General features: G+C 35.7%; 2 protein-coding genes across 7 annotated transcripts in view; one reads left to right on the top strand and one right to left on the bottom strand.

Moving 5' to 3' along the window:
• Positions 1–15,846, top strand: part of LOC120412843 (rab3 GTPase-activating protein catalytic subunit) — a 285,929-nt gene that overhangs the window by 134,899 nt on the left and 135,184 nt on the right. The gene's annotated exons all lie outside the window — the stretch shown is intronic.
• Positions 1–15,846, bottom strand: part of LOC120425333 (leucine-rich repeat and fibronectin type-III domain-containing protein 3) — a 253,153-nt gene that overhangs the window by 131,873 nt on the left and 105,434 nt on the right. For 3 of the 6 annotated variants that reach the window (XM_039589808.2, XM_039589812.2, XM_039589814.2), the window contains exons 1-2: positions 13,726–14,502; positions 13,541–13,644 (exon numbers count right to left, since the gene is read on the bottom strand). The gene's annotated coding sequence lies outside the window, so the exon portion shown is untranslated. Of the gene's footprint in view, positions 1–13,540; positions 13,645–13,725; positions 14,585–15,846 lie in introns of those variants that run through there. The other 3 variants (XM_039589815.2, XM_039589811.2, XM_052707650.1) reach the window with 3 other exon arrangements.

The following is a 15,846-nucleotide window of genomic DNA, read 5'->3' as shown; positions in this document are numbered from 1 at the left end:
GTTGAAAAGAAAAGATCTGTAGTGCAAACTATACCACGAACCGTCGGCATTGTATCACAAATCGATGCTGTCGTGCTATCTTGGCGCACGTCGCTTTTTGATGTTCCAAGAAAATCAATGAATAAACAAAAACAAGACCACGCAATGTAAACAATAACAAACACGTTTTGTTTGGTTGACCATTCTGTACATTGTCCCGAAGTTTGGTTGAACTTGGTTGCCGGAGTCCCGAGTTATAATTACAAATGTTTACAGTGGTCGGGCTTGTACGTGTGTCAAACGCGTTCTGACCTGAAATCCCTTTGGCCAGTTGTCGCACAGCAATTCTCAGGGTGTGTCAAGATAGCACGACTAGATTGAAACTTCTTTCATATGAAAAAGTGACAAAAATGCAATTATTTTATTGAATACTCAGGATTTAAATCGAATTTTGGGGATATGTGAAGATCAAAAAGTGAGCTACACAAAATGGCCTTCTAAACTCAATTTGGCCCAAAATGCACGTGTGACAAGTTAGCACGACAGCGACGAAATCCTCATAAAACTCATCAAAACGAGACTGCAAGCTGCACCATCGTCTAGTAAAATTTCAATTTCGCATCCAACTGCGTCCCCGCGATCCAATAATCGAAACCAATAAATCCCCTCGCTCGTCGCACGAGAGGAACCACTTCGATATCTCGCTCCAGCACAGAGTGTCATTTGTGCGTTCCCACGATGTCCACGCAGAACGTTATTACTTGTGCCCGCACCCGATTTATACCCGAGTCGTGGCCATCGTTGTACTTAAACAATTTCTACGTCCAGCAAAGCGCGCGCAGTAGGCTAAGTGGATAAGTGGTCCAGATTGCTTTACAACGAGCCCGAACCTAACTATATACGTTGTGGTCCGGGGTTCTGGCGAACTGACCGCGGAACGACGGAATAAGGCCTCATACGGTGCACGGATTGGAGGGATTCTCTGGCAAATCGACATTGAGATACTTCATGTTGCTTGATCTGAAATTGACATTTTGAGTTTGAGTATTTGAAAAGATTAGATAAAACCGTCCAACTCAAAACGAAACTTATTTGGGAGATTTTCCCTTGTCCCCTTAAAAAGTCTCCAGAGAACTTCCCAGCACCAAGAAGGAAGTTTCAAACGGCAATCTCACTCAAAGAGACATATTACTGGATGGAGGGTATTGTTTACAACGTTTGATTAGATTGGGAAACGCTTCTCCTGAGGAATTGGGCCTGACCGACGGTAGCAGGTACTACCGTCCCACTGTAGAACTGAGTTGTGTGCAAGTGACCCATTGCAGACCATTGTTTAACAAATCCCCCGAGGCAATTGACGGCAGTGGTGACACCTTGATTGATACCGGGCGTGAACCGTTGACAACCGGGCCAAGACATGGTGGTCCGACGCTCCAGTTCACAGGGCGTCGCTCGAACGAGAAGTGACGTACGACAACACCACCAGATTCATTCGCTGGTGTGTGATATCAGCCATTAGTACGACAGCAGCATAAAACATAGATAAGCGCTTGAGTAGTGGCAACAGCAGCATCCCATCATCTGACGATACATCGTCAAATCTGAGGTTGGATCGAGAGGGGGGGAAAACTTTCAATTACATTCCGTCGTTCGCAATCTCAAACCCACATACACATAACACTCATGCGGTGTCTATCTGTTACAATGCCACACACACTGGGTTACTCACACACTTGCAGCGGGCAATAGTAGCTCTTGTTTAATTTAATTAAGCTCCTAACTCAATTTAATTTATTTCCTCACGTAGAAAGCGTTTTTATCTGCTTGTGTGTAGGGATTTGTTACACACACACACCCTCCCTCTCTCGGAAGAACGTTGTAGTCGCATTGTTGATGGTTTTGCTGTTGTGTTTTAAAATACTTGTGGCGCTACTGCTGCGAGGTGGTGTGTTTTCGTGAAAACATCACTTTGTGTGATACACAATAAATGTTTCTGTTTGGAGAAAGGAATTGCGCGGGAAGTTTGTGTTTTTGTTTTCATTTTCATGTTGGGTTTGTGTTTATAAATCACTTTTGGTGATATTAGGAGTTGCGCTTGGCACGTGCTGACGTAATGAGTTCGTGCCAAATGTCAACTGTTGACAAGAATGGGTAAAGCGCTTTTTCGTTTCAAAAGACGTCGGGAAAAACAGTGCATAAGCCACTTGGTTTTGGGGTATGTTTTGTATTGTGAATGTGATCTTTTACAAAACGAAAACACAAGAATTAACAACATTTAATAAAGTGTATTGGTTAAAGTTTATAATAAATATTTAATGTCTTGCAATATATTTATAGAACAGAATAAAATACTTGATGTAACAAAAAATATTAAAATTGTAATTTTTACAATTAATTGAGTTCAATTTGGTTGATTTTTTATTAATATTGGAATAATTAAGTTTTAATAAGTGAATCTCAAATGTATTTTTGCAATTCCGTCGTAAAAAAACTTAGTTTTCCTGTAATTCTCGAGCGACGAAAAGGTCTACTTTTCTCTACAAAAAATAACAGAATAGAAAATTAATACTTCAAATACCAGTCCTGAAAAGTTCAACTTTTCAGCACTGAAATGGGTGAAAAGTTGAACTTTTAAACACTAGCATCAAAAACTTTTTTTTAATTTTTTATTTGTTTTGAACGGTGAATTTACTTAACACATGGATGATTGGCATCCCGGGCAGACGGTAATAACAGAATTTATGCCATTTCAATAACAAATGCTGTTAAAATAACAAATAGTGCTAAGGAATTTTCTTGCAAAATCCATTTTTGCATAAGAGTTCAATAACAGTTTATGTTATCATAACAAAATTTGTTATTGGTCGATATTGATTGAAAGCCAAAACAACTTGGGAATAACATTTTTTGTCATGGAAGAATAACTCCAATTGTTATTGGGATGATCGAATTAGTTGTTAAAATAACAAAAAAATAATAACAAAGATTTGTTCGAAGAATAACTTAAAATGTTATTAGTCTGTTATTGCAATAACATTCCAATAACAAAAAAATCATAACGTCGAATAACAAATCTTGTTATAAATAACATGATATGCTATTGGCCTAGTATTTACAAATATCAAAAAATGTTATTCCAAAGCTATTTCCGTCTGCTCGGGATAAAATTCCATTGAAAACGCGCTTTTATGAATTGCAAAAAATGCTGTAGGTAACTCGTTGCAAAACTTGATTTTTTCAGCACTCATCGTATTTATCCAACTCGGTAAACCTCGTTGTACTACTCATGCCGAAAAAAATCTTCTTTTTGCAACTTGTTGTATACACTACTATTTTAATACTTAAAATTGATTCAATTCAATTCATGTTTATTTCTTGTACTGAACGTAATACAATTTGCTTTACTAATTACAAAATGCAGAGTATTGGAGATACTTACAGCTACAACATAATTCTGATACAATCATTGGATGAAATAAGTTCAGTACATTTCAATAGATTAAGCGAGAGCAGAAAAAACTGTTTAAAACAACTGCTACCTTAAAATTGATTCAAAATTTTTATTTTTGATTGATTTTTTTTTCTTACCATATTGTTTTGGTCACCGAGAACTGATATTAATTAATTTTTATCGGACAATTTCGGTGAAATCTGACACAAATTTTAGAAGAAAGTTGATGAATTTCAGGTGGATGGTTTGACTAAGAATCATAGGAGAAGATATATCTGTTTCCACCTGAAAATTCATCAACTTTCTTCTAAAATTTGTGTCAGATTTCATCGAGATAGTCCGATTAAAATTAATTAATTAATATTTTTCTAGGTCAACTTACTAACTTAATTTTTCCATAAAAAAGCTTCACACAATTTGGCAGACTGTTCATACAAACTGGGCATGTGATTATTCGAAAATCTGTTTACAGAGAAGGGATTATTGAGAAAAAATAACTGCAATAAAAAATAACTCTCGATTTTTTGTTTGACTTTTTATAACTAAAATACAGGAATTCAACTTCAAAATATGTAAGTTTGAATTTGAAAAAAAAAATTGTGAAAAAAATAAAAATTGTTTTAAGATGCAAAGTTTATTTTGAAGTAGAAAATTACTTCACACACCGTTTGCAAATTATTGGTATTCTATTGTATTTTTTCTCAAAAATGCTTAGTTTTTTGCTATTTGAAAATATTTTACAAAGAGAAAGCACCACTGCAAAAAATGTTTTCAAAAAGCTGAGAAAATTTTCTTACAATTTTTCTTTTTTGGCTTTGTTCATCGATCTGCTAATTGTTGAGATACAGCCTTGTAAAGTTAAAATTTTGGAAAAAATAGATTTTTTCAGTGTCTTATTTTTCAACTCGAGATATCGCAGAATATATTGATTAAATTTTAATGTTAATTAGTGAAACTTTTAAGGAAAAAAAAATCAAAAATTATTTTAAATTTTATAATTAAAATTTGCATTTATTTTTGACATTTTCAAATGATTGGCTTGATTTCAAAATTTTGAAATAATTTGTTATTAAAAAGAGCAGAAACATTAAAATAGAACCAATAGTCTCCGAAATTTCGCGGATTGAAAAACAAGAGCTAAATATATGACAGTAAAAAAACTATTTTTTTTCACAAAATGCTTCAAGCTTCAAGATGCCATATCACAATGACCAGCGATGAACAGAGTCAAAAAAAGGAAATCTGTAGGAAGCTTTTCAAAACATTTTTTGCAGTGTGCTTTTCTTTCGTGAAGTATTTTGAAGTTGCAAAAACCAAACATTTTTCGAACAAAATCACCTTAGCCTTATAATAAAAAAAGGCACTACAAAAAAAATTGAAAAATCATTTTCAGTTGCAAATTTGATTTGACATATTTACTTTTTTTTAATTTAGTTTGACACTATTTTAAACTTTTTTTTCCATATACTACAAGTTTTTGAAATATTCTAATCTTCGATACCAGAATTTGCACCTTACGAAACCAGCGCAAAAGATGATATGTTTAGTCCTCTAATGCATATAAAATATCTAATTCAAAAGTATTTTTTTTTAATTAAACTTTTAGTAATAAAAAGTCAAATACAAAAAAAGGTATTTTTTCCGCATACCTACTTTTTTCTGAAAAGTCCCAAACATACAACTTTGCCGAAGACACCAAATCGATTAGAAAATCCCTTCTCAATATACAGATTTTCGAATATTCACATGCCCAGCTCACAAAATTGTATGGAGCCTTGTATGGAAAATCCTATGATGCCAAATGGCTTGTTTTGAATCAAAAAATACAAAATCATTCTCGAAGAAATGCAAAATTCTAGAGAATGTAAAAGAAAACAATTTGAAATGTATTTTCCTGCGTTAATGAAAATTTTGACATGGTTGAACCATTTTGAAAATATGTTGATTTTTGTTATGGAAATAAACGTTACCGTGGCCTGTAAGTATGTTTTTCATTAAAATAATAGACTTTTCACTTATTTCTTTTAAATTTAAGAGCGAGTTTTTCACCGATGTGAAACAGGTCGTATCGAGGTGCTCCGATTTGGATGAAACTTTCAGGGTTTGTTCGTCTAAACATGAGATGAACTCATGCCAAATATGAGCCCTCTACGACAAAAGGAAGTGGGGTAAAACGGGCATTGATGTTTGAGGTCCAAAACACATGAAAAATCTTAAATTGCTCGCATTTCCGTAAAACTTCATCAATTCCAACTCTCTTAGATTCATTCGAAAGGTCTTTTGAAGCCCTTTAAAATGTGCCATAGACATCCAGGATTGGTTTGACTTTTTCTCGTAGCTTTTGCAAATAACTGTTAAAAATGGATTTTTTTAAAACCTTAATAACTTTTGGCAACAGCCGTCAAAAGACCTTTCGAATGCATCTAAAAGAGTTGGAATTGATGAAGTTTTACGGAAATGCGAGCAATTTTAAGATTTTTCATGTGTTTTGGACCCCAAACATCAATGCCCGTTTTACCCCACTTCCTTTTGTCGTAGAGGGCTCATATTTGGCATGAGTTCATCTCATGTATAGACAAACAAACCCTGAAAGTTTCATCCAAATCGGAGCACCTCGATACGACCTGTTTCACATCGGTGAAAAACTCGCTCTTAATATCTTAAGATTGTTTTAAAAACCCTCATTTGGTTGTAGTAACTAACTTAAGTTACACCTAAAATGAAATTCCCTGAGAAGCATAGTTGTTCTGTCAGGTTTTTGATTATAATACAACTTGCAAAAATACGATTTTTAAAGCAGGAGTCGTACATTTTAGCACGAGTGCTAAAACAATCTAGTTTTGCAACAAGTATAGTGCAACATTTAAAGGATTCAGCTGAATCGTCCCCAGTTTGCCCAGTTTATAATTTAATTCTTTTTTTTCATCAAATAGTTTGTGCAATTTTCCGAAAAAGCATCATCGCAACCCCTTCCACGGTGCGATATCGATGACGACAAAGAATTAATTAAGCCGTAAAACTGTGACGCTTCCCCTCCTTCAACCCGGTGTGGTTGGTGATGGGTGTCGTTTTTCTAATTTCACTCCAGCCGCTCCGGATGACGACGACGACGGTGTTGATCAAATCGGTATCGGTCTGTCTTGCTTGCTGCGAACTCAAATATTGGCACAAGAATCGGTCGGTCGTGTCGGTCGCAAAAATGATTGATTTCGTTCGAGGAAAACGATGATGCTCTGGCTTGGTTGCAAGGAAAAAGGCTTTAATTGGTGGTGTGGCAATTAATTAATGATGCGATCTGAGCCGTGGCTTATCGATTTCGGCGAGCAAATCGTTTCGAATAAATTTTGATTGATGGTGCTGTTGAGTTGGAGATAATATCAGTTGGTTTTAATTTGGAACGATTTTCAGTGAAGCTTAAAACCAAAGTCATTTCCCCTGGCGACCACAAGGGCTCATTCGCGATTCTATCAAAACCTTTCAACGAGTTCGTCATGTGGCCAACCTCCGTCAAACCATCAGATTCAGAATTGGAGACCACTGGATGCTGCGGATGTCAGTCGGAACAGATTTTGTCACCATCACCTCCGCTGACCGCGCGGCACCGTTTCGCATTCTCCGGTCCAGGTCAGATGACCACGGTTCGTCGAGCGTTGCAAAAGTGGTCAACCCCATTAGGTCTCTTCACCGCGGTGGCGGAGACTGTGACGACGATGTCTGAACTGACGAAATCGTCTGTACCCTCTAGTCGAAGTCGGAATGGACGGGTGAAGGTTTGTTTGCTTGTTACACTTTTGGTTCAGGCGTTCAGGTCAGTTGAGACCTCTCCAACACATTAGAATGCAATGGTGAGCCCTTTTTCGTGGAAGGGTCACGCGCGCGAGCTCCAAACTGTTTGTTTGCTATGGGTTAAAACATCCGTGTGTCAAAACCAACATGTCACCTAGAGTCGGATTCGACACTGGAAGGTGGTTGTTGATGTTTTTGGATGTGCAAAAAAAAGAGTAAATCTGAATTTGAGCCTAACTTAAAACTTGAACTCATTCAAAAAGAATTAGAGCAAGTTTCCTGATATAAGGAATACAATTTCGTTCAATTTTGAAGAGCTAGTATTTATCAACAATTTGAATCCCTACCCTAAATCCACCAACCAAGGCACAATCCTGCATGAACAAGAGTACAAACCAAATTCCCCATGAAATGGTCCTCGCCTGCAAAATTCTACAATTTTCCAGAGTTTCATGTGTCCGCTTACGTGTGTCTACTCTCGGTACCAGTTCCAGCCAGATGAGCAACGTGCAAATACCAAAATATCCTGTCCCTCATTTTGACCGTCGTGCTGATGGCGTTGATGGTTTACAAATGTAAATAAATGCCACCAACGTTCTAGTTTTGGGACCAAAGAAATGCCTTGACTCTTCAAGCACGGAAACGTCAACCACGGTGTCGGATGATAATTACGTGGACGGTTGACCCTCGAGGGGTAGATGGCCAATGGCAATCTGGTCGCGCACTGGTTTGCCAATTTGGGCCATAAATCAGACCGAAACGTCGGAAAATGTTCCGGCCAACTCTCTAGCGGGGGGGTTGTTTGTCGCGCGCACTCGCGCCTAATTTGGTTTGCTAATGAAGAAGCGTTACACTAGTTGAAGTGGAGGAGGTTTGACTCAGTGGGGAGGGGTTGGTCCTTCAACATATGGTGCAGCACATGCGGGATGATCTGGTGGGAGTGTTGCATAGAAATAATCGTCACTGATGCTCTGCGGGGCTTTTTCGTTGTGGTCCTGGGGTATAGGAATTTGCAATCGGAAAAGTCTGTTTTTGTTCGGGTTCGGGTTTAGATTTGTTTTAGACTAGATTCCATGGCATTAAACAAAGCTTTTATATTTCTGAGATCGGCGTTCAATTTCCATCTTAATTTTAATGATTTGAGTATTTTTGAGTAATCAAGTAGATAAACTTTTATACACTTCTGGAAGAACACCATTTTTTTCGCGATTTGGCATGTATCTCACCTCGAAAAGAATCCAATCAGGCCCGAAACAACACTATTCCGCGGATATCGCAGTGCATCGGAAGATCCCTTTGACATGCAAAATCCCTTTTTACAGACTGCCGTAGAATGCACTCCCCACGCACGGTGGACGGTGCAGCGGGCTTTTATGTTGAACCTGACTCGTTTTGGTTCGCGTCGACGGATGATTTATTTTCGCCCCCGAATCGGTTGGTGGTGGCGTTGGTACAAATTGATGGAATCTCTCTTCTCTTTTGAACAAAAAAAAAACCGGGATTGTTTGTCCTACCAGCGACACAATGGGGTTCTGATCTGGCCTGTTCGAAAGCAGCAAATCAACCGCATTCGGTTTCGGCCTGGTTTGGCTTACACAATTTCAGGTTGGTTGGGCCGCAGTGAGAGACTGTTTGCCTTGCCTAGAATGAGTTTTTGATGTAGAGCTGAAGTTGATTTAGTGCAGTTCTGTTGTAACTCTCTCTTTTTTCGAGAGTCTTTCACTGTTAAATGAAAAGGCTCTTTGTCAGATTTTCATTAGGGTGACTCAATTTTCGCAACATTTTTCATCAAACTAGGTTTATCTAGAATTTCACTGGAAATTATGTCCAGTTTATCATTGATGCTTTGATAGATTTTTTATGAAATTATCTTGTTGCTCAATTTAGTCAATTTTAAGAGACGAATGCACAAAAGTGTGAATTTCTTTTTTACACAAAAATGTTGAAAAAATGAGATCCAAATAAAAAAACAAAAAATTTGTTTATTAAAAGTTGTTAAACATCCAACCACATAAAAAAAGAAAAGAAATCCAGGGTGGCAACTCAAGTCGGGAAATTGCCGTCATGCCAAATTTGTATATTTTTTGTCGATAAAAGTCGGGAATCCTTAGCATAATAGTTTAAAAATTATTATTTATTTCTTGAATAATTTTGCAACATTTTGTAAAATTTAACATACATTTCGCTAGATTCGTCTTTAACTCGAAAATTTAAAGGAAACGTTTCTTTCATTATTTTAGTCTGTTTGAATTATTGAATTTAAGTTATTTGAAAATCCTAACAAATATTGAATGGTTACGATGGCATGTACTTGAAAAAGATTTCCATAAAAATATAAGAATCAAATGATATTTATATTTTTTTGGCTAGGTTTATCAAACAAAAGTTAAACTACAACAGCTAATGAAAAACCAATAAAAAAATAAGAGCTTAATTTCAACAATAATGACATCGCTGAAATATTCGAAAAAAAACTAAATTTCATCATGTTTTTAAAGGTTAATATTTTTAAATGTTGAACATAGATTAATTTAAAAATTCTAAGTGTTTGAATTCTTCAAAAATATTGCGATTGTGGTTGAATTCTAGGGTAAATTACCATAGATAAAGCTTGATTTGTGTGTGTGTGTGTGTGTGGTCCAATCCAATACCCGCTAACCGGTAGCGAAATTATGGGAAAGTATAATTTGTATCAGACTGTGTACATCCCGAAAACTGATACAGCTTATCTCAGTCCCGGGTATTAGGTGGTGATAGCCCTCGCGCTGCTTCCAACGACCCATTTCAGAATGACAGAGCTCCTTGCGGTCCAATTCCGAGGTCGCTGGGCATTGTTCGGCCCCGCCTAAACATAAAAGCAAGCATCTGAAGGAAACTCGATCTATATTTAGACTTCCAATCCCCTCAGGCAAATCAGGGATCAGCGCGTATTTAATAATATGAGAAGAAGAGATAACATGTTTCAACACTACGGATCAATTCACTGCTAGAGTGTAAACCTTCTGATTGCCGACTGCTTAGCGTCCCAGACCACCACCAATCCAAAGGTGTGAGTTCGAATCCCACCTGATTCATTTTAGTTTTTATTCATATTCAAATTCCTGATTCCAAATTTCAAAGGTACCGACCGGGATTTGATCCCTGAACCTTCTGCTTGGGAGACAGAAGCCGTAACCATTAAACCACGGAGCCGGTTGAATGGGACGTGGTTCTCTGTATGGCTTTTTGCGAGATGAGAGCAGAGGACAACAATCATCTCAACGTTTTCACTTTACCCGGGCTAACGACCGGCAGTTCCAGTTCACGATGATTTCCCTTCATATGTTAAAAACCACTTATGATTTTGGCACATATTCCGTTTGTCAGCGTTTCCTGTCATTACTGGCGGGAAAAATCTACGTGGAATCAGCTGTGCAGACCTCATGTGTGACAGGAATGCAGGTTGAGCGACTCCCACGGGCTACCATAGATAAAGCTTGATTTTCATTTAAAATTAAAAAAAAATTTTAGTATATCAAATAAAATCTCGACGTTTTTCGTTCTGAACACAAAAAAAATCAATGTATTAATATTTAAAAAATATATGAAATTGCAAAAAAAAATAAAAAATGAGGGACTATGTTTAACGGATTGTATCTTCAAATTTTGAAAAAAAAAATTAAGTCTGTTACATTAAACCAAATATTTCTTTGAAACAAAAAAATACAAAACATTTAAATACTGACAACGCAATAAATAAAAAAAAAGTCAAAATATACAAAAAATAAAAGGGGACTTGGTTTAAACTTGTTTTAAATGAATTCGTAGATATTTTGAAATTCTTTGAAAGAATAATATGACTGTAATCATGTTTTGATTACCAGTTAAAACCGTGTAGCAAAAACTTTGTCTGGCATTTGTTTTAATGTACACTGAAATTATTTGTATTGTTAAGCTCTCAGTTATTTATTGTTTATTGTTAATTTTATATATTGACTCAATTTGTCATTAGTAAATTTTTGGAGTTAATTTATTTTAATTATTTAATTTATTACTAAATTTTTTAAACAGTTTGTTTATAATTTGAGGTACTAGAAAAGTCGGAAAAGTCAGGAATTGGAAAATTGAAATTGAGTAGTCACACTGCAGATGATAATAAGGAAAATGAATAAATTACAAATAATGAACAAGAAACACATTTAAAAACAAAGGTGAGTGATTCAATTTGAACTCAAAATCAAAGCATGAACATTTTCAAATAAAAACACATTTTGTTTTCATTCTATCAAAAAGGTGTATTAAAAAATAAATGAATTACGAAGCTTCTTCTAGAAGAAAAAATTAACAAAAACTTTTTGTATAAACAAAAAATTCCATTTTGAAATCAGTTGGCATAGCTGGAAAATTCAACATTTGATTTAAGTAATGGTGTCACGCTAAAATTCGTCGAAATTGCTCATAAATGCAAATTTGTCTCATGTAACATTTCATTATTTTTGAGTTATCCGGATGATTTTTTTTTTCATTTTAATGTTTCGAGAAAGCCACGCTTAAATAGGCAAAAATTGCTCATTAATTCATAGTTGCCTCTTGTGATTTTTTGTAATTTTTAAGTAAATTGTATATTTGTTATTACAAAGTTTTAAGAAAGCCACGCCAGAATTGACCTAAATTGCCCATAAATGTTCAATAGTCCCATGTGAAATTTGATCATTTTTGAGTTGTTTGGATGAAATATTATTTTTTATAAAGTTTCAAGAAATCCAAAAATGAATCGACCTTTGTTTAGTGAATTTAGAACTTGGATTTTCGAAAGATCAACTCTGGAGTTTTTTTTTCTCTTTTTAAATAAACCAAATTTTTAAATCTTGCTTCCTGGATGTTTTTGAAACCGCCTTGAGTCAGGCATACAAAAACACCCAAAAAGCAGATAAAAGTGGTTTATTGAAAGACAAGGATGCGTTTATTGTTAAATATGGTAAATAAAAACGCGTTTTTTGTAGGCTTCTAAATGCACATCGGACAAATATGTTTTTATCAATTTTTTTTCTAGATAACTATGTTTATCAAATCTTTGTGCTCTTTATTTTATATTTTTTCTTAGAAAATTAGGGTAAATTTACCGAAACTTGATTTTTAATCGATACAGAATTAAACAGACCTTTGAAAAACTCATTGAAACATCTATGATTTGTTATTTGTTATTTGTATTTAGTTACACTTTTTTCTTTCTATCTAAAATATATATTGGTGTATTGGGATTGGAGTGAGACAATTAAAAAAAATGAAAAAAATCATAATACCTAGCTTAGATTGTCACAATTATTTAGAAAACACTTGTTTGCCTTTCTTTTCTAGGCCCTAATGAAAGCCTGGGATCAGCATTTCTATTTATAATTTTCAGTCGCAACTTTCAAGCATACCAAAGCTCATTGAAAAGGATAAAATTAATTTCCTATTTCTGACCGAAGCACATTTGATCGAGTTTTGAGATAAAATGTTACTAACTGTATTTTTTCAAAGAATTGGTTGTCATATTATTAAGGAAGAAATAAAAATAAGTTTCAACGAAAAACCAAAAAAAAAGAGATCTAATTTAATTTCCAAAAACGCAAGTCGATTACACAAAATTGTACTCAAAATGAGATCCGAAAAGAAACATGAAAAAATAGTTGTACTAGAACCACCCTAGCTATTTTCACCAGAACTTCTGCCGGTTGCATCACGGAAAGCTTCCAGCTTCTATTTCCGACTTGCTGCAGCGGCCCTCTTGATCGAGTTTTGAGTCAAGATAAAATTATGTAAATTTTCATTCCATTTTCCCTCAACGGCGAACACAGAGGCCTTAAGTAATCGGTCTCCCTCGCCCGTACCACGTGTCACGAGGGGTGGTTGGGGGATCCAGTGACGAGGGTGAACACGAAAAGCTCGTTCTGAATAAAGAGGAATCGTTCACCAGGCTAGTGGATTAAAATAGCCGCCGTACGGAGAAGGCATGAAGAAGTGTCTTTCGACGGAGTCGTGGCCGGCATTTGTTTTCTATTTTTGGTCGAACAAGTGCATTTTGTATAATTTAATTAGAGATTTAAATCTTGCGCAAGCGATACGGCTGGCTGGGTTTTGGCGATGGCGACGACGGTGCCACGGGACTGGGGCCAAGCGAACTGGAAAGTTTTTCGAGTGCGCCGTTTTTCTTGGAATTCGAACGGTGGACATTGAGAGGTGGCACGAAAGAACTTTGGGTTGTGCAATGAGATTGTTGGAATAAATGTTTTTGAGCAAGTTTTTTATTTCTTTTTTTTTAATTTACTGTTTAAAACAAGGTTCCTTATTGTCATAACTTACCTTCAGCTTGCGTATTTTTACTCATTTCCTGCAGCAGACACGTGACGGCTCAAATCCATTGCACGTGGCTGGTTGCGAGCCACAGTCCACACGATCCACAGAACCTGAAATGAATAAAATTTAAACATTATTAGGACGTTTCGTTGAAATGTCAAACAGAGTGAAATAAGTTCGAAAAACAAGACCATTTCCTAGCTGTTCGGTTAAATCGAACCAGATATCGTAAGCAAGTTTCTCCAGCTTTGCAGCGACTTCTTTCAATGGAGAACTTCTCCGGAACTGAATTCAGTTAGTAAGCACTTTGGCTCAGCTTCAGTTCCGCTTCACGGACATCGACCTGGCACGTCCCCTGGTAGTTTCCCTCCAGAAAACCAAATGTTTTTTTCTTCCTTCAGAATTTATGGAAAATTTCTCCGGTAATTTATAACAAAGTGTTGAGTTGCAGGATTTGTCAACACGTCACCAGCAATCTCAGCACGACTGCAAGATTTGTTTCGCCACCCCCCTTGAACAACAACCGGGTTTCCCTTTTCTTGCCGGGAATAACACTGACAAAGTTTTCCTTCTTCACAGTCCCATTGTGAACTCGGGCCGAGAATTTTCCAATTGTTATAATCAAAAAACTGAGCAAGGAAGCACTCAATCAAAGAAAACTCGGACAGTTTTGAAGAATTTTAAAAACTAATCAACGCGCGCGGGTTTAGAGCGATTCCGAGCTGGTCCGAGTTACGTGCCGCCAAGTTTTGCGGTAAGGTTGTTCCGGCGGACGCTGAGGTGAGGTGAGGTGGTTAGAAATGCAAACTTCTGCGTTTACGACTGCTTTTCTCTCCCTCATTTACATTGCTTTTGGGTGGCTTTTCTTATGCCCAGCTCTTGCGTCCATGCTTTTTCGGTTGGGACGGTTTTGCGTAACGTTTTGTTTGCGTAAATCAGCGCTGCGCGCCCGGAAAAGTGACAAAATGATTAACGTCCATTCAATGGTGGACGGCAGCAAAAGTGGTTTGCTGGGACTGGGAAATAAATTATTCAATCGGGTCGTTGTGGAATTTTCGGTGGTGTTTGAGGAATGTTACAGCATTTGCTTGCGTTTTGAATACATTTGACTTGCATCAGATAAGTCGTTGAGTATTATGCTTAATAAATTCAATTTATTTTGATTATTGTGTATTTACTATTTGCATCAAATGAGTACTGTTATGTTTTGCTAAGCGTTTCCATTGAATGAAAATATCTACAATGCCGATGTGAAATAGCTGGCAATATTTATATAAAAAAAATTAGATTTGTTTTCCGTGTACCTATTTTTTCCGAAAAGTCCTACAACCTACAACTTTGCCGAAGACATTTTTATTTTATTTTTATTTTTTTGTTCAGAATTTTTCAGAAATTTCAATTGAATGATTTCTGTACCATCATCATTTCACAAATTTTATATAACTGAAGAAATTAACCTCAAGAAGAAATTATGTAGAGAAGTGTTCAGAGAATTTAAAGAAGTTGTTTTGAACATATTTTATTTAACTTTAATTATGGAAACATTGATGAATAGGAATATTTTTAGCATGATTTTTTTTTCAATTATTTGGCAAATAACAAGTTTCAAGTGCTACTGAAACAAATGACAAAAATATCTTAAAATTGATGTTATTTTCAGGAGAATTGATTTTTTCGATTCAAGCCAAAAAAAATATTTTGGTGGCAACCAAAATTTATATTGTTATGAAAAATCTAAGAACATCAAAAATATAAATCTTGAGAAAATTCTTTCTCGTTGAATTAATTTGAGCAATTATCTCAAAAACGGTTGGTTTCGACCATTTTTTATTGTCTGCAAACTTTGTAAGGGCCTTCCTTGTGACCAAAGAAGCCACTTTGCCACAAAAATGGTACGTAAACATTCGAAAATCTGTGACTTTTGAAGGATTTATTTACCTAATTTATTCAGTGTCATCGGAAAAGTTGTAAGTATTGATGACGACTATTCAGAACAAAATATGTACACGGAAACAAAAATGACAATTTTTTATTCAACTTTTCTCTAAAAAATTTCAATTTTCAGTATCCGTCTTTTTGAATTTTGACATTTTTTTGTATACTTTAGGGGGCGCTATTTTTGAACAATAGAGAAGCAAAAACAAAAAAAAAAGTATTGCCGAGTTATATTTTTTTAATTGTAAATAATAGAATTTATAGTCAAACTATTTTTATTTACTTCAGTATTCCATGTAAAGTCAACTTTGCAATCGAAAAGTACTTGACATTTTTTTTATATAGTGCACCGTTTTCAAGATATAGCCATTTAAAAT

Source organism: Culex pipiens, chromosome 2 (genome assembly GCF_016801865.2).
Source record: "Culex pipiens pallens isolate TS chromosome 2, TS_CPP_V2, whole genome shotgun sequence".
NCBI classification, from domain to species: domain Eukaryota; kingdom Metazoa; phylum Arthropoda; class Insecta; order Diptera; family Culicidae; genus Culex; species Culex pipiens.
The sequence above is the reverse complement of the archived record's forward strand: the minus strand, read 5'-3'. Positions and strand labels throughout refer to the sequence as shown.